Genomic DNA, 20,961 nt, shown 5'->3' with positions numbered 1-20,961 from the left:
CAAGTGGATGCCCCTTCCTTTTTAGGGTGGGTCCTGCTGACTATCATAGGATTGCTTGTAAAAGTGGCCAGGGTCAGAGGAAAAGCTGCCAACACTTCTTAGCGTTCTCTATAGATGCAGCCATTTTCTGTGACTGTAATTTCGGCCTTTTCCCAGAAATCTCTATTCTGCCTATGCAAATTAACAAAAGCAGTGCTTATTCCTCACTTGCTCAAATGTCCTTCCTGTCCAGAAAGCTCTGATTAAGCATGCTTATTTTCTTTTTCTGGGATATTTTAAATTGTTTCGCTGTCCAGTCTGTGGCAGTAGAAAGCTGCTTATGATGCCAGGTTTTGATGAATCCCCAAGGTACAAGTACAGAGGAATATATCAGTCTCTAGGATATGGAACTTTTAGCTAACACATCACAATATGTGATGCTTGCCAAGAAAACACTACATTCTGGAGCGCTGATGATCAGAACATTCTGCTCCTGAAGGATAGAAAAGACAGCTTGATTGAAATAAAGTCTGTTTATATTGACGCTCTCTCTCTCCCTATATATACATACATGCGTACACACACACACACAGGTATGTCATGCATTTCTTCAGATTTGTTTCAACCATTTACCATTTATTGGAGAATCCCTACTTTTCAAGTGACTGCAAATGAAGTCATCTCTGGCACTTTTTGTGCAAAGTAAGAGACACACATGACACCTTTTTATAAAAGTCATCGGTTTCTTTGTTACTGTGTACTTTCAAAGCATGGGGCTTTCACACGTCAGGTAAACCTGATTACCACTACACAACAAAAGCAGATGCAGCTTTCTTATCTATGTCGTGATAGAACAGTTGTGAATTGAGTAGAAGAAGGGCCCTGATGTGATACTTATTACATGCAGCCTGTAAGATAGTCAAACATGCAGGCTAAGAAGGAAGATGCAAATATCAATGTATTAGAAAAACACCTAAAGGCGAGTGATATGCTTTCATTCATGCATGGCTAGGAAAAATCGCCATACTGTTGCAAACATTCTTACACCACCAACTGGAAATAAATGATTCTGACATTAAACGTAAAGGTGACAATGCATTTGTATCATCACCTTGAGAAGGATCATCTTGGAATTGAGCCGAGGGCCTCTGCACTCAAAGCCAGAAACACTCCACTAAAATAAGATTCCTGTTGGTGCCAACAATTCTCCATGTTAATGCTTGTTCTAGGTGAGCAGTGAACCGATTGCAGGGCTCTTTTGAAAGCAAGGTCTGAGAACCAACAGATACATCCACACGCCGATTACTTTAGTGTTTTGAGAGAATTCCCTTTCTTGGAACGAGATTGCATGAAATAATCTTCAGGGCTTGGACAATTCCATGGCAAAACGGCACCTATCAACATTGTAGCCAACACAATATAACAACTGTTTCTGCCCGGTTTCGAACCGGGGACCTTTCGCGTGTGAGGCGAACGTGATAACCACTACACTACAGAAACAGATACCTACAGTTGATTTTTCTGTAATGAAACTGCTCCGAACTGGCTATTCCATGGGCCTCTGGCTTTAGATTTCTTTCATGCAACCTGCCCGACATCCCTAGCTGAACGCTCGTACATGCCATGCAAGACCAGATGTTTGGTATTAGCTCAGACTGGGCAGGGCTGAAGCATGAGACTCTAGCAAAGAATTATCCACTACTGCAAAGAAAAAATTGATGTTGGTTTTGAAACGCAAACTTCAAAACAACTTGAAAAGAGTACCAAGAAAAGGGCTCGTCTGGGATTTGAACCCAGGACCTCTCGCACCCAAAGCGAGAATCATACCCCTAGACCAACGAGCCCTCAAAATCCTCTTACCTCTCAAAAGCTAATACCGGCTCTAAGCCCGCAATGAAGATCATGCTGGTATCTTTATGATGCTTGGTCTGTGAATACGCATGAAAGTCAGTCTCAACTTACCCTTTCTCAAACGATAGCACTATCATTTACAAGTGTCTCCTTTTATTCCGTCCCAGCTTTGGACACGTCTTACAGGAAGTCAGCCCTTATTTATATATTTCTGCAGTGGCTGAAGCTTAATGAGAAAGAGTAACAAGTTGTTCATAACAACATAAGAAACACATTGTGCATTTTCTCTCAAATACTCCTTCACTTTGTGCCAAAAAAAATACCAAGGTGAATACCTAGGCCACAGATTCAAGCTAAAGATCTTCCTGCTGAATGCAAGGCGCAATAAAAACTGCATATCGCTGGACTAAAGCATTCCTTGCATAGCCTCTAACATCATAACATAACTGAGCTGCTAGCAGCAAGCTAACCAATACCTTTCTGAAATGAGAATGACATGTGCTTATCTGCTCAATCAGTGCTCAATCAGGCTCGATCAGGCGAGATTTAGAAAAGGTGGAAAGGGTCCAAGTGGATGCCCCTTCCTTTTTAGGGTGGGTCCTGCTGACTATCATAGGATTGCTTGTAAAAGTGGCCAGGGTCAGAGGAAAAGCTGCCAACACTTCTTAGCATTCTCTATAGATGCAGCCATTTTCTGTGACTGTAATTTCGGCCTTTTCCCAGAAGTCTCTATTCTGCCTATGCAAATTAACAAAAGCAGTGCTTATTCCTCACTTGCTCAAATGTCCTTCCTGTCCAGAAAGCTCTGATTAAGCATGCTTATTTTCTTTTTCTGGGATATTTTAAATTGTTTCGCTGTCCAGTCTGTGGCAGTAGAAAGCTGCTTATGATGCCAGGTTTTGATGAATCCCCAAGGTACAAGTACAGAGGAATATATCAGTCTCTAGGATATGGAACTTTTAGCTAACACATCACAATATGTGATGCTTGCCAAGAAAACACTACATTCTGGAGCGCTGATGATCAGAACATTCTGCTCCTGAAGGATAGAAAAGACAGCTTGATTGAAATAAAGTCTGTTTATATTGACGCTCTCTCTCTCCCTATATATACATACATGCGTACACACACACACACAGGTATGTCATGCATTTCTTCAGATTTGTTTCAACCATTTACCATTTATTGGAGAATCCCTACTTTTCAAGTGACTGCAAATGAAGTCATCTCTGGCACTTTTTGTGCAAAGTAAGAGACACACATGACACCTTTTTATAAAAGTCATCGGTTTCTTTGTTACTGTGTACTTTCAAAGCATGGGGCTTTCACACGTCAGGTAAACCTGATTACCACTACACAACAAAAGCAGATGCAGCTTTCTTATCTATGTCGTGATAGAACAGTTGTGAATTGAGTAGAAGAAGGGCCCTGATGTGATACTTATTACATGCAGCCTGTAAGATAGTCAAACATGCAGGCTAGGAAGGAAGATGCAAATATCAATGTATTAGAAAAACACCTAAAGGCGAGTGATATGCTTTCATTCATGCATGGCTAGGAAAAATCGCCATACTGTTGCAAACATTCTTACACCACCAACTGGAAATAAATGATTCTGACATTAAACGTAAAGGTGACAATGCATTTGTATCATCACCTTGAGAAGGATCATCTTGGAATTGAGCCGAGGGCCTCTGCACTCAAAGCCAGAAACACTCCACTAAAATAAGATTCCTGTTGGTGCCAACAATTCTCCATGTTAATGCTTGTTCTAGGTGAGCAGTGAACCGATTGCAGGGCTCTTTTGAAAGCAAGGTCTGAGAACCAACAGATACATCCACACGCCGATTACTTTAGTGTTTTGAGAGAATTCCCTTTCTTGGAACGAGATTGCATGAAATAATCTTCAGGGCTTGGACAATTCCATGGCAAAACGGCACCTATCAACATTGTAGCCAACACAATATAACAACTGTTTCTGCCCGGTTTCGAACCGGGGACCTTTCGCGTGTGAGGCGAACGTGATAACCACTACACTACAGAAACAGATACCTACAGTTGATTTTTCTGTAATGAAACTGCTCCGAACTGGCTATTCCATGGGCCTCTGGCTTTAGATTTCTTTCATGCAACCTGCCCAACATCCCTAGCTGAACGCTCGTACATGCCATGCAAGACCAGATGTTTGGTATTAGCTCAGACTGGGCAGGGCTGAAGCATGAGACTCTAGCAAAGAATTATCCACTACTGCAAAGAAAAAATTGATGTTGGTTTTGAAACGCAAACTTCAAAACAACTTGAAAAGAGTACCAAGAAAAGGGCTCGTCCGGGATTTGAACCCGGGACCTCTCGCACCCAAAGCGAGAATCATACCCCTAGACCAACGAGCCCTCAAAATCCTCTTACCTCTCAAAAGCTAATACCGGCTCTAAGCCCGCAATGAAGATCATGCTGGTATCTTTATGATGCTTGGTCTGTGAATACGCATGAAAGTCAGTCTCAACTTACCCTTTCTCAAACGATAGCACTATCATTTACAAGTGTCTCCTTTTATTCCGTCCCAGCTTTGGACACGTCTTACAGGAAGTCAGCCCTTATTTATATATTTCTGCAGTGGCTGAAGCTTAATGAGAAAGAGTAACAAGTTGTTCATAACAACATAAGAAACACATTGTGCATTTTCTCTCAAATACTCCTTCACTTTGTGCCAAAAGAAATACCAAGGTGAATACCTAGGCCACAGATTCAAGCTAAAGATCTTCCTGCTGAATGCAAGGCGCAATAAAAACTGCATATCGCTGGACTAAAGCATTCCTTGCACAGCCTCTAACATCATAACATAACTGAGCTGCTAGCAGCAAGCTAACCAATACCTTTCTGAAATGAGAATGACATGTGCTTATCTGCTCAATCAGTGCTCAATCAGGCTCGATCAGGCGAGATTTAGAAAAGGTGGAAAGGGTCCAAGTGGATGCCCCTTCCTTTTTAGGGTGGGTCCTGCTCACTATCATAGGATTGCTTGTAAAAGTGGCCAGGGTCAGAGGAAAAGCTGCCAACACTTCTTAGCGTTCTCTATAGATGCAGCCATTTTCTGTGACTGTAATTTCGGCCTTTTCCCAGAAGTCTCTATTCTGCCTATGCAAATTAACAAAAGCAGTGCTTATTCCTCACTTGCTCAAATGTCCTTCCTGTCCAGAAAGCTCTGATTAAGCATGCTTATTTTCTTTTTCTGGGATATTTTAAATTGTTTCGCTGTCCAGTCTGTGGCAGTAGAAAGCTGCTTATGATGCCAGGTTTTGATGAATCCCCAAGGTACAAGTACAGAGGAATATATCAGTCTCTAGGATATGGAACTTTTAGCTAACACATCACAATATGTGATGCTTGCCAAGAAAACACTACATTCTGGAGCGCTGATGATCAGAACATTCTGCTCCTGAAGGATAGAAAAGACAGCTTGATTGAAATAAAGTCTGTTTATATTGACGCTCTCTCTCTCCCTATATATACATACATGCGTACACACACACACACAGGTATGTCATGCATTTCTTCAGATTTGTTTCAACCATTTACCATTTATTGGAGAATCCCTACTTTTCAAGTGACTGCAAATGAAGTCATCTCTGGCACTTTTTGTGCAAAGTAAGAGACACACATGACACCTTTTTATAAAAGTCATCGGTTTCTTTGTTACTGTGTACTTTCAAAGCATGGGGCTTTCACACGTCAGGTAAACCTGATTACCACTACACAACAAAAGCAGATGCAGCTTTCTTATCTATGTCGTGATAGAACAGTTGTGAATTGAGTAGAAGAAGGGCCCTGATGTGATACTTATTACATGCAGCCTGTAAGATAGTCAAACATGCAGGCTAGGAAGGAAGATGCAAATATCAATGTATTAGAAAAACACCTAAAGGCGAGTGATATGCTTTCATTCATGCATGGCTAGGAAAAATCGCCATACTGTTGCAAACATTCTTACACCACCAACTGGAAATAAATGATTCTGACATTAAACGTAAAGGTGACAATGCATTTGTATCATCACCTTGAGAAGGATCATCTTGGAATTGAGCCGAGGGCCTCTGCACTCAAAGCCAGAAACACTCCACTAAAATAAGATTCCTGTTGGTGCCAACAATTCTCCATGTTAATGCTTGTTCTAGGTGAGCAGTGAACCGATTGCAGGGCTCTTTTGAAAGCAAGGTCTGAGAACCAACAGATACATCCACACGCCGATTACTTTAGTGTTTTGAGAGAATTCCCTTTCCTGGAACGAGATTGCATGAAATAATCTTCAGGGCTTGGACAATTCCATGGCAAAACGGCACCTATCAACATTGTAGCCAACACAATATAACAACTGTTTCTGCCCGGTTTCGAACCGGGGACCTTTCGCATGTGAGGCGAACGTGATAACCACTACACTACAGAAACAGATACCTACAGTTGATTTTTCTGTAATGAAACTGCTCCGAACTGGCTATTCCATGGGCCTCTGGCTTTAGATTTCTTTCATGCAACCTGCCCGACATCCCTAGCTGAACGCTCGTACATGCCATGCAAGACCAGATGTTTGGTATTAGCTCAGACTGGGCAGGGCTGAAGCATGAGACTCTAGCAAAGAATTATCCACTACTGCAAAGAAAAAATTGATGTTGGTTTTGAAACGCAAACTTCAAAACAACTTGAAAAGAGTACCAAGAAAAGGGCTCGTCCGGGATTTGAACCCGGGACCTCTCGCACCCAAAGCGAGAATCATACCCCTAGACCAACGAGCCCTCAAAATCCTCTTACCTCTCAAAAGCTAATACCGGCTCTAAGCCCGCAATGAAGATCATGCTGGTATCTTTATGATGCTTGGTCTGTGAATACGCATGAAAGTCAGTCTCAACTTACCCTTTCTCAAACGATAGCACTATCATTTACAAGTGTCTCCTTTTATTCCGTCCCAGCTTTGGACACGTCTTACAGGAAGTCAGCCCTTATTTATATATTTCTGCAGTGGCTGAAGCTTAATGAGAAAGAGTAACAAGTTGTTCATAACAACATAAGAAACACATTGTGCATTTTCTCTCAAATACTCCTTCACTTTGTGCCAAAAGAAATACCAAGGTGAATACCTAGGCCACAGATTCAAGCTAAAGATCTTCCTGCTGAATGCAAGGCGCAATAAAAACTGCATATCGCTGGACTAAAGCATTCCTTGCACAGCCTCTAACATCATAACATAACTGAGCTGCTAGCAGCAAGCTAACCAATACCTTTCTGAAATGAGAATGACATGTGCTTATCTGCTCAATCAGTGCTCAATCAGGCTCGATCAGGCGAGATTTAGAAAAGGTGGAAAGGGTCCAAGTGGATGCCTCTTCCTTTTTAGGGTGGGTCCTGCTCACTATCATAGGATTGCTTGTAAAAGTGGCCAGGGTCAGAGGAAAAGCTGCCAACACTTCTTAGCGTTCTCTATAGATGCAGCCATTTTCTGTGACTGTAATTTCGGCCTTTTCCCAGAAGTCTCTATTCTGCCTATGCAAATTAACAAAAGCAGTGCTTATTCCTCACTTGCTCAAATGTCCTTCCTGTCCAGAAAGCTCTGATTAAGCATGCTTATTTTCTTTTTCTGGGATATTTTAAATTGTTTCGCTGTCCAGTCTGTGGCAGTAGAAAGCTGCTTATGATGCCAGGTTTTGATGAATCCCCAAGGTACAAGTACAGAGGAATATATCAGTCTCTAGGATATGGAACTTTTAGCTAACACATCACAATATGTGATGCTTGCCAAGAAAACACTACATTCTGGAGCGCTGATGATCAGAACATTCTGCTCCTGAAGGATAGAAAAGACAGCTTGATTGAAATAAAGTCTGTTTATATTGACGCTCTCTCTCTCCCTATATATACATACATGCGTACACACACACACACAGGTATGTCATGCATTTCTTCAGATTTGTTTCAACCATTTACCATTTATTGGAGAATCCCTACTTTTCAAGTGACTGCAAATGAAGTCATCTCTGGCACTTTTTGTGCAAAGTAAGAGACACACATGACACCTTTTTATAAAAGTCATCGGTTTCTTTGTTACTGTGTACTTTCAAAGCATGGGGCTTTCACACGTCAGGTAAACCTGATTACCACTCCACAACAAAAGCAGATGCAGCTTTCTTATCTATGTCGTGATAGAACAGTTGTGAATTGAGTAGAAGAAGGGCCCTGATGTGATACTTATTACATGCAGCCTGTAAGATAGTCAAACATGCAGGCTAGGAAGGAAGATGCAAATATCAATGTATTAGAAAAACACCTAAAGGCGAGTGATATGCTTTCATTCATGCATGGCTAGGAAAAATCGCCATACTGTTGCAAACATTCTTACACCACCAACTGGAAATAAATGATTCTGACATTAAACGTAAAGGTGACAATGCATTTGTATCATCACCTTGAGAAGGATCATCTTGGAATTGAGCCGAGGGCCTCTGCACTCAAAGCCAGAAACACTCCACTAAAATAAGATTCCTGTTGGTGCCAACAATTCTCCATGTTAATGCTTGTTCTAGGTGAGCAGTGAACCGATTGCAGGGCTCTTTTGAAAGCAAGGTCTGAGAACCAACAGATACATCCACACGCCGATTACTTTAGTGTTTTGAGAGAATTCCCTTTCTTGGAACGAGATTGCATGAAATAATCTTCAGGGCTTGGACAATTCCATGGCAAAACGGCACCTATCAACATTGTAGCCAACACAATATAACAACTGTTTCTGCCCGGTTTCGAACCGGGGACCTTTCGCGTGTGAGGCAAACGTGATAACCACTACACTACAGAAACAGATACCTACAGTTGATTTTTCTGTAATGAAACTGCTCCGAACTGGCTATTCCATGGGCCTCTGGCTTTAGATTTCTTTCATGCAACCTGCCCGACATCCCTAGCTGAACGCTCGTACATGCCATGCAAGACCAGATGTTTGGTATTAGCTCAGACTGGGCAGGGCTGAAGCATGAGACTCTAGCAAAGAATTATCCACTACTGCAAAGAAAAAATTGATGTTGGTTTTGAAACGCAAACTTCAAAACAACTTGAAAAGAGTACCAAGAAAAGGGCTCGTCCGGGATTTGAACCCGGGACCTCTCGCACCCAAAGCGAGAATCATACCCCTAGACCAACGAGCCCTCAAAATCCTCTTACCTCTCAAAAGCTAATACCGGCTCTAAGCCCGCAATGAAGATCATGCTGGAATCTTTATGATGCTTGGTCTGTGAATACGCATGAAAGTCAGTCTCAACTTACCCTTTCTCAAACGATAGCACTATCATTTACAAGTGTCTCCTTTTATTCCGTCCCAGCTTTGGACACGTCTTACAGGAAGTCAGCCCTTATTTATATATTTCTTCAGTGGCTGAAGCTTAATGAGAAAGAGTAACAAGTTGTTCATAACAACATAAGAAACACATTGTGCATTTTCTCTCAAATACTCCTTCACTTTGTGCCAAAAGAAATACCAAGGTGAATACCTAGGCCACAGATTCAAGCTAAAGATCTTCCTGCTGAATGCAAGGCGCAATAAAAACTGCATATCGCTGGACTAAAGCATTCCTTGCATAGCCTCTAACATCATAACATAACTGAGCTGCTAGCAGCAAGCTAACCAATACCTTTCTGAAATGAGAATGACATGTGCTTATCTGCTCAATCAGTGCTCAATCAGGCGAGATTTAGAAAAGGTGGAAAGGGTCCAAGTGGATGCCCCTTCCTTTTTAGGGTGGGTCCTGCTGACTATCATAGGATTGCTTGTAAAAGTGGTCAGGGTCAGAGGAAAAGCTGCCAACACTTCTTAGCGTTCTCTATAGATGCAGCCATTTTCTGTGACTGTAATTTCGGCCTTTTCCCAGAAGTCTCTATTCTGCCTATGCAAATTAACAAAAGCAGTGCTTATTCCTCACTTGCTCAAATGTCCTTCCTGTCCAGAAAGCTCTGATTAAGCATGCTTATTTTCTTTTTCTGGGATATTTTAAATTGTTTCGCTGTCCAGTCTGTGGCAGTAGAAAGCTGCTTATGATGCCAGGTTTTGATGAATCCCCAAGGTACAAGTACAGAGGAATATATCTGTCTCTAGGATATGGAACTTTTAGCTAACACATCACAATATGTGATGCTTGCCAAGAAAACACTACATTCTGGAGCGCTGATGATCAGAACATTCTGCTCCTGAAGGATAGAAAAGACAGCTTGATTGAAATAAAGTCTGTTTATATTGACGCTCTCTCTCTCCCTATATATACATACATGCATACACACACACACACAGGTATGTCATGCATTTCTTCAGATTTGTTTCAACCATTTACCATTTATTGGAGAATCCCTACTTTTCAAGTGACTGCAAATGAAGTCATCTCTGGCACTTTTTGAGCAAAGTAAGAGACACACATGACACCTTTTTATAAAAGTCATCGGTTTCTTTGTTACTGTGTACTTTCAAAGCATGGGGCTTTCACACGTCAGGTAAACCTGATTACCACTACACAACAAAAGCAGATGCAGCTTTCTTATCTATGTCGTGATAGAACAGTTGTGAATTGAGTAGAAGAAGGGCCCTGATGTGATACTTATTACATGCAGCCTGTAAGATAGTCAAACATGCAGGCTAGGAAGGAAGATGCAAATATCAATGTATTAGAAAAACACCTAAAGGCGAGTGATATGCTTTCATTCATGCATGGCTAGGAAAAATCGCCATACTGTTGCAAACATTCTTACACCACCAACTGGAAATAAATGATTCTGACATTAAACGTAAAGGTGACAATGCATTTGTATCATCACCTTGAGAAGGATCATCTTGGAATTGAGCCGAGGGCCTCTGCACTCAAAGCCAGAAACACTCCACTAAAATAAGATTCCTGTTGGTGCCAACAATTCTCCATGTTAATGCTTGTTCTAGGTGAGCAGTGAACCGATTGCAGGGCTCTTTTGAAAGCAAGGTCTGAGAACCAACAGATACATCCACACGCCGATTACTTTAGTGTTTTGAGAGAATTCCCTTTCTTGGAACGAGATTGCATGAAATAATCTTCAGGGCTTGGACAATTCCATGGCAAAACGGCACCTATCAACATTGTAGCCAACACAATATAACAACTGTTTCTGCCCGGTTTCGAACCGGGGACCTTTCGCGTGTGAGGCGAACGTGATAACCACTACACTACAGAAACAGATACCTACAGTTGATTTTTCTGTAATGAAACTGCTCCGAACTGGCTATTCCATGGGCCTCTGGCTTTAGATTTCTTTCATGCAACCTGCCCGACATCCCTAGCTGAACGCTCGTACATGCCATGCAAGACCAGATGTTTGGTATTAGCTCAGATTGGGCAGGGCTGAAGCATGAGACTCTAGCAAAGAATTATCCACTACTGCAAAGAAAAAATTGATGTTGGTTTTGAAACGCAAACTTCAAAACAACTTGAAAAGAGTACCAAGAAAAGGGCTCGTCCGGGATTTGAACCCGGGACCTCTCGCACCCAAAGCGAGAATCATACCCCTAGACCAACGAGCCCTCAAAATCCTCTTACCGCTCAAAAGCTAATACCGGCTCTAAGCCCGCAATGAAGATCATGCTGGTATCTTTATGATGCTTGGTCTGTGAATACGCATGAAAGTCAGTCTCAACTTACCCTTTCTCAAACGATAGCACTATCATTTACAAGTGTCTCCTTTTATTCCGTCCCAGCTTTGGACACGTCTTACAGGAAGTCAGCCCTTAATTATATATTTCTGCAGTGGCTGAAGCTTAATGAGAAAGAGTAACAAGTTGTTCATAATAACATAAGAAACACATTGTGCATTTTCTCTCAAATACTCCTTCACTTTGTGCCAAAAGAAATACCAAGGTGAATACCTAGGCCACAGATTCAAGCTAAAGATCTTCCTGGTGAAGGCAAGGCGCAATAAAAACTGCATATCGCTGGACTAAAGCATTCCTTGCATAGCCTCTAACATCATAACATAACTGAGCTGCTAGCAGCAAGCTAACCAATACCTTTCTGAAATGAGAATGACATGTGCTTATCTGCTCAATCAGTGCTCAATCAGGCGAGATTTAGAAAAGGTGGAAAGGGTCCAAGTGGATGCCCCTTCCTTTTTAGGGTGGGTCCTGCTGACTATCATAGGATTGCTTGTAAAAGTGGTCAGGGTCAGAGGAAAAGCTGCCAACACTTCTTAGCGTTCTCTATAGATGCAGCCATTTTCTGTGACTGTAATTTCGGCCTTTTCCCAGAAGTCTCTATTCTGCCTATGCAAATTAACAAAAGCAGTGCTTATTCCTCACTTGCTCAAAGGTCCTTCCTGTCCAGAAAGCTCTGATTAAGCATGCTTATTTTCTTTTTCTGGGATATTTTAAATTGTTTCGCTGTCCAGTCTGTGGCAGTAGAAAGCTGCTTATGATGCCAGGTTTTGATGAATCCCCAAGGTACAAGTACAGAGGAATATATCAGTCTCTAGGATATGGAACTTTTAGCTAACACATCACAATATGTGATGCTTGCCAAGAAAACACTACATTCTGGAGCGCTGATGATCAGAACATTCTGCTCCTGAAGGATAGAAAAGACAGCTTGATTGAAATAAAGTCTGTTTATATTGACGCTCTCTCTCTCCCTATATATACATACATGCGTACACACACACACACAGGTATGTCATGCATTTCTTCAGATTTGTTTCAACCATTTACCATTTATTGGAGAATCCCTACTTTTCAAGTGACTGCAAATGAAGTCATCTCTGGCACTTTTTGTGCAAAGTAAGAGACACACATGACACCTTTTTATAAAAGTCATCGGTTTCTTTGTTACTGTGTACTTTCAAAGCGTGGGGCTTTCACACGTCAGGTAAACCTGATTACCACTACACAACAAAAGCAGATGCAGCTTTCTTATCTATGTCGTGATAGAACAGTTGTGAATTGAGTAGAAGAAGGGCCCTGATGTGATACTTATTACATGCAGCCTGTAAGATAGTCAAACATGCAGGCTAGGAAGGAAGATGCAAATATCAATGTATTAGAAAAACACCTAAAGGCGAGTGATATGCTTTCATTCATGCATGGCTAGGAAAAATCGCCATACTGTTGCAAACATTCTTACACCACCAACTGGAAATAAATGATTCTGACATTAAACGTAAAGGTGACAATGCATTTGTATCATCACCTTGAGAAGGATCATCTTGGAATTGAGCCGAGGGCCTCTGCACTCAAAGCCAGAAACACTCCACTAAAATAAGATTCCTGTTGGTGCCAACAATTCTCCATGTTAATGCTTGTTCTAGGTGAGCAGTGAACCGATTGCAGGGCTCTTTTGAAAGCAAGGTCTGAGAACCAACAGATACATCCACACGCTGATTACTTTAGTGTTTTGAGAGAATTCCCTTTCTTGGAACGAGATTGCATGAAATAATCTTCAGGGCTTGGACAATTCCATGGCAAAACGGCACCTATCAACATTGTAGCCAACACAATATAACAACTGTTTCTGCCCGGTTTCGAACCGGGGACCTTTCGCGTGTGAGGCGAACGTGATAACCACTACACTACAGAAACAGATACCTACAGTTGATTTTTCTGTAATGAAACTGCTCCGAACTGGCTATTCCATGGGCCTCTGGCTTTAGATTTCTTTCATGCAACCTGCCCGACATCCCTAGCTGAACGCTCGTACATGCCATGCAAGACCAGATGTTTGGTATTAGCTCAGACTGGGCAGGGCTGAAGCATGAGACTCTAGCAAAGAATTATCCACTACTGCAAAGAAAAAATTGATGTTGGTTTTGAAACGCAAACTTCAAAACAACTTGAAAAGAGTACCAAGAAAAGGGCTCGTCGGGGATTTGAACCCGGGACCTCTTGCACCCAAAGTGAGAATCATACCCCTAGACCAACGAGCCCTCAAAATCCTCTTACCTCTCAAAAGCTAATAACGGCTCTAAGCCCGCAATGAAGATCATGCTGGTATCTTTATGATGCTTGGTCTGTGAATACGCATGAAAGTCAGTCTCAACTTACCCTTTCTCAAACGATAGCACTATCATTTACAAGTGTCTCCTTTTATTCCGTCCCAGCTTTGGACACGTCTTACAGGAAGTCAGCCCTTATTTATATATTTCTGCAGTGGCTGAAGCTTAATGAGAAAGAGTAACAAGTTGTTCATAACAGCATAAGAAACACATTGTGCATTTTCTCTCAAATACTCCTTCACTTTGTGCCAAAAGAAATACCAAGGTGAATACCTAGGCCACAGATTCAAGCTAAAGACCTTCCTGCTGAATGCAAGGCGCAATAAAAACTGCATATCGCTGGACTAAAGCATTCCTTGCATAGCCTCTAACATCATAACATAACTGAGCTGCTAGCAGCAAGCTAACCAATACCTTTCTGAAATGAGAATGACATGTGCTTATCTGCTCAATCAGTGCTCAATTGGCTCGATCAGGCGAGATTTAGAAAAGGTGGAAAGGGTCCAAGTGGATGCCCCTTCCTTTTTAGGGTGGGTCCTGCTGACTATCATAGGATTGCTTGTAAAAGTGGCCAGGGTCAGAGGAAAAGCTGCCAACACTTCTTAGCGTTCTCTATAGATGCAGCCATTTTCTGTGACTGTAATTTCGGCCTTTTCCCAGAAATCTCTATTCTGCCTATGCAAATTAACAAAAGCAGTGCTTATTCCTCACTTGCTCAAATGTCCTTCCTGTCCAGAAAGCTCTGATTAAGCATGCTTATTTTCTTTTTCTGGGATATTTTAAATTGTTTCGCTGTCCAGTCTGTGGCAGTAGAAAGCTGCTTATGATGCCAGGTTTTGATGAATCCCCAAGGTACAAGTACAGAGGAATATATCAGTCTCTAGGATATGGAACTTTTAGCTAACACATCACAATATGTGATGCTTGCCAAGAAAACACTACATTCTGGAGCGCTGATGATCAGAACATTCTGCTCCTGAAGGATAGAAAAGACAGCTTGATTGAAATAAAGTCTGTTTATATTGACGCTCTCTCTCTCCCTATATATACATACATGCGTACACACACACACACAGGTATGTCATGCATTTCTTCAGATTTGTTTCAACCATTTACCATTTATTGGAGAATCCCTACTTTTCAAGTGACTGCAAATGAAGTCATCTCTGGCACTTTTTGTGCAAAGTAAGAGACACACATGACACCTTTTTATAAAAGTCATCGGTTTCTTTGTTACTGTGTACTTTCAAAGCATGGGGCTTTCACACGTCAGGTAAACCTGATTACCACTACACAACAAAAGCAGATGCAGCTTTCTTATCTATGTCGTGATAGAACAGTTGTGAATTGAGTAGAAGAAGGGCCCTGATGTGATACTTATTACATGCAGCCTGTAAGATAGTCAAACATGCAGGCTAAGAAGGAAGATGCAAATATCAATGTATTAGAAAAACACCTAAAGGCGAGTGATATGCTTTCATTCATGCATGGCTAGGAAAAATCGCCATACTGTTGCAAACATTCTTACACCACCAACTGGAAATAAATGATTCTGACATTAAACGTAAAGGTGACAATGCATTTGTATCATCACCTTGAGAAGGATCATCTTGGAATTGAGCCGAGGGCCTCTGCACTCAAAGCCAGAAACACTCCACTAAAATAAGATTCCTGTTGGTGCCAACAATTCTCCATGTTAATGCTTGTTCTAGGTGAGCAGTGAACCGATTGCAGGGCTCTTTTGAAAGCAAGGTCTGAGAACCAACAGATACATCCACACGCCGATTACTTTAGTGTTTTGAGAGAATTCCCTTTCTTGGAACGAGATTGCATGAAATAATCTTCAGGGCTTGGACAATTCCATGGCAAAACGGCACCTATCAACATTGTAGCCAACACAATATAACAACTGTTTCTGCCCGGTTTCGAACCGGGGACCTTTCGCGTGTGAGGCGAACGTGATAACCACTACACTACAGAAACAGATACCTACAGTTGATTTTTCTGTAATGAAACTGCTCCGAACTGGCTATTCCATGGGCCTCTGGCTTTAGATTTCTTTCATGCAACCTGCCCGACATCCCTAGCTGAACGCTCGTACATGCCATGCAAGACCAGATGTTTGGTATTAGCTCAGATTGGGCAGGGCTGAAGCATGAGACTCTAGCAAAGAATTATCCACTACTGCAAAGAAAAAATTGATGTTGGTTTTGAAACGCAAACTTCAAAACAACTTGAAAAGAGTACCAAGAAAAGGGCTCGTCCGGGATTTGAACCCGGGACCTCTCGCACCCAAAGCGAGAATCATACCCCTAGACCAACGAGCCCTCAAAATCCTCTTACCGCTCAAAAGCTAATACCGGCTCTAAGCCCGCAATGAAGATCATGCTGGTATCTTTATGATGCTTGGTCTGTGAATACGCATGAAAGTCAGTCTCAACTTACCCTTTCTCAAACGATAGCACTATCATTTACAAGTGTCTCCTTTTATTCCGTCCCAGCTTTGGACACGTCTTACAGGAAGTCAGCCCTTAATTATATATTTCTGCAGTGGCTGAAGCTTAATGAGAAAGAGTAACAAGTTGTTCATAATAACATAAGAAACACATTGTGCATTTTCTCTCAAATACTCCTTCACTTTGTGCCAAAAGAAATACCAAGGTGAATACCTAGGCCACAGATTCAAGCTAAAGATCTTCCTGGTGAAGGCAAGGCGCAATAAAAACTGCATATCGCTGGACTAAAGCATTCCTTGCATAGCCTCTAACATCATAACATAACTGAGCTGCTAGCAGCAAGCTAACCAATACCTTTCTGAAATGAGAATGACATGTGCTTATCTGCTCAATCAGTGCTCAATCAGGCGAGATTTAGAAAAGGTGGAAAGGGTCCAAGTGGATGCCCCTTCCTTTTTAGGGTGGGTCCTGCTGACTATCATAGGATTGCTTGTAAAAGTGGTCAGGGTCAGAGGAAAAGCTGCCAACACTTCTTAGCGTTCTCTATAGATGCAGCCATTTTCTGTGACTGTAATTTCGGCCTTTTCCCAGAAGTCTCTATTCTGCCTATGCAAATTAACAAAAGCAGTGCTTATTCCTCACTTGCTCAAAGGTCCTTCCTGTCCAGAAAGCTCTGATTAAGCATGCTTATTTTCTTTTTCTGGGATATTTTAAATTGTTTCGCTGTCCAGTCTGTGGCAGTAGAAAGCTGCTTATGATGCCAGGTTTTGATGAATCCCCAAGGTACAAGTACAGAGGAATATATCAGTCTCTAGGATATGGAACTTTTAGCTAACACATCACAATATGTGATGCTTGCCAAGAAAACACTACATTCTGGAGCGCTGATGATCAGAACATTCTGCTCCTGAAGGATAGAAAAGACAGCTTGATTGAAATAAAGTCTGTTTATATTGACGCTCTCTCTCTCCCTATATATACATACATGCGTACACACACACACACAGGTATGTCATGCATTTCTTCAGATTTGTTTCAACCATTTACCATTTATTGGAGAATCCCTACTTTTCAAGTGACTGCAAATGAAGTCATCTCTGGCACTTTTTGTGCAAAGTAAGAGACACACATGACACCTTTTTATAAAAGTCATCGGTTTCTTTGTTACTGTGTACTTTCAAAGCGTGGGGCTTTCACACGTCAGGTAAACCTGATTACCACTACACAACAAAAGCAGATGCAGCTTTCTTATCTATGTCGTGATAGAACAGTTGTGAATTGAGTAGAAGAAGGGCCCTGATGTGATACTTATTACATGCAGCCTGTAAGATAGTCAAACATGCAGGCTAGGAAGGAAGATGCAAATATCAATGTATTAGAAAAACACCTAAAGGCGAGTGATATGCTTTCATTCATGCATGGCTAGGAAAAATCGCCATACTGTTGCAAACATTCTTACACCACCAACTGGAAATAAATGATTCTGACATTAAACGTAAAGGTGACAATGCATTTGTATCATCACCTTGAGAAGGATCATCTTGGAATTGAGCCGAGGGCCTCTGCACTCAAAGCCAGAAACACTCCACTAAAATAAGATTCCTGTTGGTGCCAACAATTCTCCATGTTAATGCTTGTTCTAGGTGAGCAGTGAACCGATTGCAGGGCTCTTTTGAAAGCAAGGTCTGAGAACCAACAGATACATCCACACGCTGATTACTTTAGTGTTTTGAGAGAATTCCCTTTCTTGGAACGAGATTGCATGAAATAATCTTCAGGGCTTGGACAATTCCATGGCAAAACGGCACCTATCAACATTGTAGCCAACACAATATAACAACTGTTTCTGCCCGGTTTCGAACCGGGGACCTTTCGCGTGTGAGGCGAACGTGATAACCACTACACTACAGAAACAGATACCTACAGTTGATTTTTCTGTAATGAAACTGCTCCGAACTGGCTATTCCATGGGCCTCTGGCTTTAGATTTCTTTCATGCAACCTGCCCGACATCCCTAGCTGAACGCTCGTACATGCCATGCAAGACCAGATGTTTGGTATTAGCTCAGACTGGGCAGGGCTGAAGCATGAGACTCTAGCAAAGAATTATCCACTACTGCAAAGAAAAAATTGATGTTGGTTTTGAAACGCAAACTTCAAAACAACTTGAAAAGAGTACCAAGAAAAGGGCTCGTCGGGGATTTGAACCCGGGACCTCTTGCACCCAAAGTGAGAATCATACCCCTAGACCAACGAGCCCTCAAAATCCTCTTACCTCTCAAAAGCTAATAACGGCTCTAAGCCCGCAATGAAGATCATGCTGGTATCTTTATGATGCTTGGTCTGTGAATACGCATGAAAGTCAGTCTCAACTTACCCTTTCTCAAACGATAGCACTATCATTTACAAGTGTCTCCTTTTATTCCGTCCCAGCTTTGGACACGTCTTACAGGAAGTCAGCCCTTATTTATATATTTCTGCAGTGGCTGAAGCTTAATGAGAAAGAGTAACAAGTTGTTCATAACAGCATAAGAAACACATTTTGCATTTTCTCTCAAATACTCCTTCACTTTGTGCCAAAAGAAATACCAAGGTGAATACCTAGGCCACAGATTCAAGCTAAAGACCTTCCTGCTGAATGCAAGGCGCAATAAAAACTGCATATCGCTGGACTAAAGCATTCCTTGCATAGCCTCTAACATCATAACATAACTGAGCTGCTAGCAGCAAGCTAACCAATACCTTTCTGAAATGAGAATGACATGTGCTTATCTGCTCAATCAGTGCTCAATTGGCTCGATCAGGCGAGATTTAGAAAAGGTGGAAAGGGTCCAAGTGGATGCCCCTTCCTTTTTAGGGTGGGTCCTGCTGACTATCATAGGATTGCTTGTAAAAGTGGCCAGGGTCAGAGGAAAAGCTGCCAACACTTCTTAGCGTTCTCTATAGATGCAGCCATTTTCTGTGACTGTAATTTCGGCCTTTTCCCAGAAATCTCTATTCTGCCTATGCAAATTAACAAAAGCAGTGCTTATTCCTCACTTGCTCAAATGTCCTTCCTGTCCAGAAAGCTCTGATTAAGCATGCTTATTTTCTTTTTCTGGGATATTTTAAATTGTTTCGCTGTCCAGTCTGTGGCAGTAGAAAGCTGCTTATGATGCCAGGTTTTGATGAATCCCCAAGGTACAAGTACAGAGGAATATATCAGTCTCTAGGATATGGAACTTTTAGCTAACACATCACAATATGTGATGCTTGCCAAGAAAACACTACATTCTGGAGCGCTGATGATCAGAACATTCTGCTCCTGAAGGATAGAAAAGACAGCTTGATTGAAATAAAGTCTGTTTATATTGACGCTCTCTCTCTCCCTATATATACATACATGCGTACACACACACACACAGGTATGTCATGCATTTCTTCAGATTTGTTTCAACCATTTACCATTTATTGGAGAATCCCTACTTTTCAAGTGACTGCAAATGAAGTCATCTCTGGCACTTTTTGTGCAAAGTAAGAGACACACATGACACCTTTTTATAAAAGTCATCGGTTTCTTTGTTACTGTGTACTTTCAAAGCATGGGGCTTTCACACGTCAGGTAAACCTGATTACCACTACACAACAAAAGCAGATGCAGCTTTCTTATCTATGTCGTGATAGAACAGTTGTGAATTGAGTAGAAGAAGGGCCCTGATGTGATACTTATTACATGCAGCCTGTAAGATAGTCAAACATGCAGGCTAAGAAGGAAGATGCAAATATCAATGTATTAGAAAAACACCTAAAGGCGAGTGATATGCTTTCATTCATGCATGGCTAGGAAAAATCGCCATACTGTTGCAAACATTCTTACACCACCAACTGGAAATAAATGATTCTGACATTAAACGTAAAGGTGACAATGCATTTGTATCATCACCTTGAGAAGGATCATCTTGGAATTGAGCCGAGGGCCTCTGCACTCAAAGCCAGAAACACTCCACTAAAATAAGATTCCTGTTGGTGCCAACAATTCTCCATGTTAATGCTTGTTCTAGGTGAGCAGTGAACCGATTGCAGGGCTCTTTTGAAAGCAAGGTCTGAGAACCAACAGATACATCCACACGCCGATTACTTTAGTGTTTTGAGAGAATTCCCTTTCTTGGAACGAGATTGCATGAAATAATCTTCAGGGCTTGGACAATTCCATGGCAAAACGGCACCTATCAACATTGTAGCCAACACAATATAACAACTGTTTCTGCCCGGTTTCGAACCGGGGACCTTTCGCGTGTGAGGCGAACGTGATAACCACTACACTACAGAAACAGATACCTACAGTTGATTTTTCTGTAATGAAACTGCTCCGAACTGGCTATTCCATGGGCCTCTGGCTTTAGATTTCTTTCATGCAACCTGCCCGACATCCCTAGCTGAACGCTCGTACATGCCATGCAAGACCAGATGTTTGGTATTAGCTCAGACTGGGCAGGGCTGAAGCATGAGACTCTAGCAAAGAATTATCCACTACTGCAAAGAAAAAATTGATGTTGGTTTTGAAACGCAAACTTCAAAACAACTTGAAAAGAGTACCAAGAAAAGGGCTCGTCTGGGATTTGAACCCAGGACCTCTCGCACCCAAAGCGAGAATCATACCCCTAGACCAA

At 41.7% G+C, this 20,961-nt stretch overlaps 14 non-coding genes across 14 annotated transcripts; all 14 read right to left on the bottom strand.

The window, feature by feature from the left end:
* Positions 1-1,406: 1,406 nt before the first annotated feature.
* On the bottom strand, positions 1,407-1,479 carry TRNAV-CAC (transfer RNA valine (anticodon CAC)). Its single transcript has one exon. It is a non-coding gene; the product is annotated as a tRNA-Val (tRNA).
* A 2,324-nt stretch (positions 1,480-3,803) lies between these two features.
* On the bottom strand, positions 3,804-3,876 carry TRNAV-CAC (transfer RNA valine (anticodon CAC)). Its single transcript has one exon. It is a non-coding gene; the product is annotated as a tRNA-Val (tRNA).
* A 272-nt stretch (positions 3,877-4,148) lies between these two features.
* On the bottom strand, positions 4,149-4,220 carry TRNAP-UGG (transfer RNA proline (anticodon UGG)). The gene has a single exon. It is a non-coding gene; the product is annotated as a tRNA-Pro (tRNA).
* A 1,980-nt stretch (positions 4,221-6,200) lies between these two features.
* Positions 6,201-6,273, bottom strand: TRNAV-CAC (transfer RNA valine (anticodon CAC)). Its single transcript has one exon. It is a non-coding gene; the product is annotated as a tRNA-Val (tRNA).
* A 272-nt stretch (positions 6,274-6,545) lies between these two features.
* Positions 6,546-6,617, bottom strand: TRNAP-UGG (transfer RNA proline (anticodon UGG)). Its single transcript has one exon. It is a non-coding gene; the product is annotated as a tRNA-Pro (tRNA).
* A 1,980-nt stretch (positions 6,618-8,597) lies between these two features.
* On the bottom strand, positions 8,598-8,670 carry TRNAV-CAC (transfer RNA valine (anticodon CAC)). Its single transcript has one exon. It is a non-coding gene; the product is annotated as a tRNA-Val (tRNA).
* Positions 8,671-8,942: 272 nt separating this feature from the next.
* Positions 8,943-9,014, bottom strand: TRNAP-UGG (transfer RNA proline (anticodon UGG)). The gene has a single exon. It is a non-coding gene; the product is annotated as a tRNA-Pro (tRNA).
* A 1,970-nt stretch (positions 9,015-10,984) lies between these two features.
* On the bottom strand, positions 10,985-11,057 carry TRNAV-CAC (transfer RNA valine (anticodon CAC)). Its single transcript has one exon. It is a non-coding gene; the product is annotated as a tRNA-Val (tRNA).
* Positions 11,058-11,329: 272 nt separating this feature from the next.
* Positions 11,330-11,401, bottom strand: TRNAP-UGG (transfer RNA proline (anticodon UGG)). Its single transcript has one exon. It is a non-coding gene; the product is annotated as a tRNA-Pro (tRNA).
* Positions 11,402-13,371: 1,970 nt separating this feature from the next.
* On the bottom strand, positions 13,372-13,444 carry TRNAV-CAC (transfer RNA valine (anticodon CAC)). The gene has a single exon. It is a non-coding gene; the product is annotated as a tRNA-Val (tRNA).
* Positions 13,445-15,767: 2,323 nt separating this feature from the next.
* TRNAV-CAC (transfer RNA valine (anticodon CAC)) lies at positions 15,768-15,840 on the bottom strand. Its single transcript has one exon. It is a non-coding gene; the product is annotated as a tRNA-Val (tRNA).
* Positions 15,841-16,112: 272 nt separating this feature from the next.
* On the bottom strand, positions 16,113-16,184 carry TRNAP-UGG (transfer RNA proline (anticodon UGG)). Its single transcript has one exon. It is a non-coding gene; the product is annotated as a tRNA-Pro (tRNA).
* A 1,970-nt stretch (positions 16,185-18,154) lies between these two features.
* On the bottom strand, positions 18,155-18,227 carry TRNAV-CAC (transfer RNA valine (anticodon CAC)). Its single transcript has one exon. It is a non-coding gene; the product is annotated as a tRNA-Val (tRNA).
* A 2,323-nt stretch (positions 18,228-20,550) lies between these two features.
* Positions 20,551-20,623, bottom strand: TRNAV-CAC (transfer RNA valine (anticodon CAC)). Its single transcript has one exon. It is a non-coding gene; the product is annotated as a tRNA-Val (tRNA).
* Positions 20,624-20,961: the final 338 nt, after the last annotated feature.

Source organism: Triturus cristatus, chromosome 8 (assembly GCF_964204655.1).
Source record: "Triturus cristatus chromosome 8, aTriCri1.1, whole genome shotgun sequence".
NCBI lineage: Eukaryota > Metazoa > Chordata > Amphibia > Caudata > Salamandridae > Triturus > Triturus cristatus.
The sequence above is the reverse complement of the archived record's forward strand: the minus strand, read 5'-3'. Positions and strand labels throughout refer to the sequence as shown.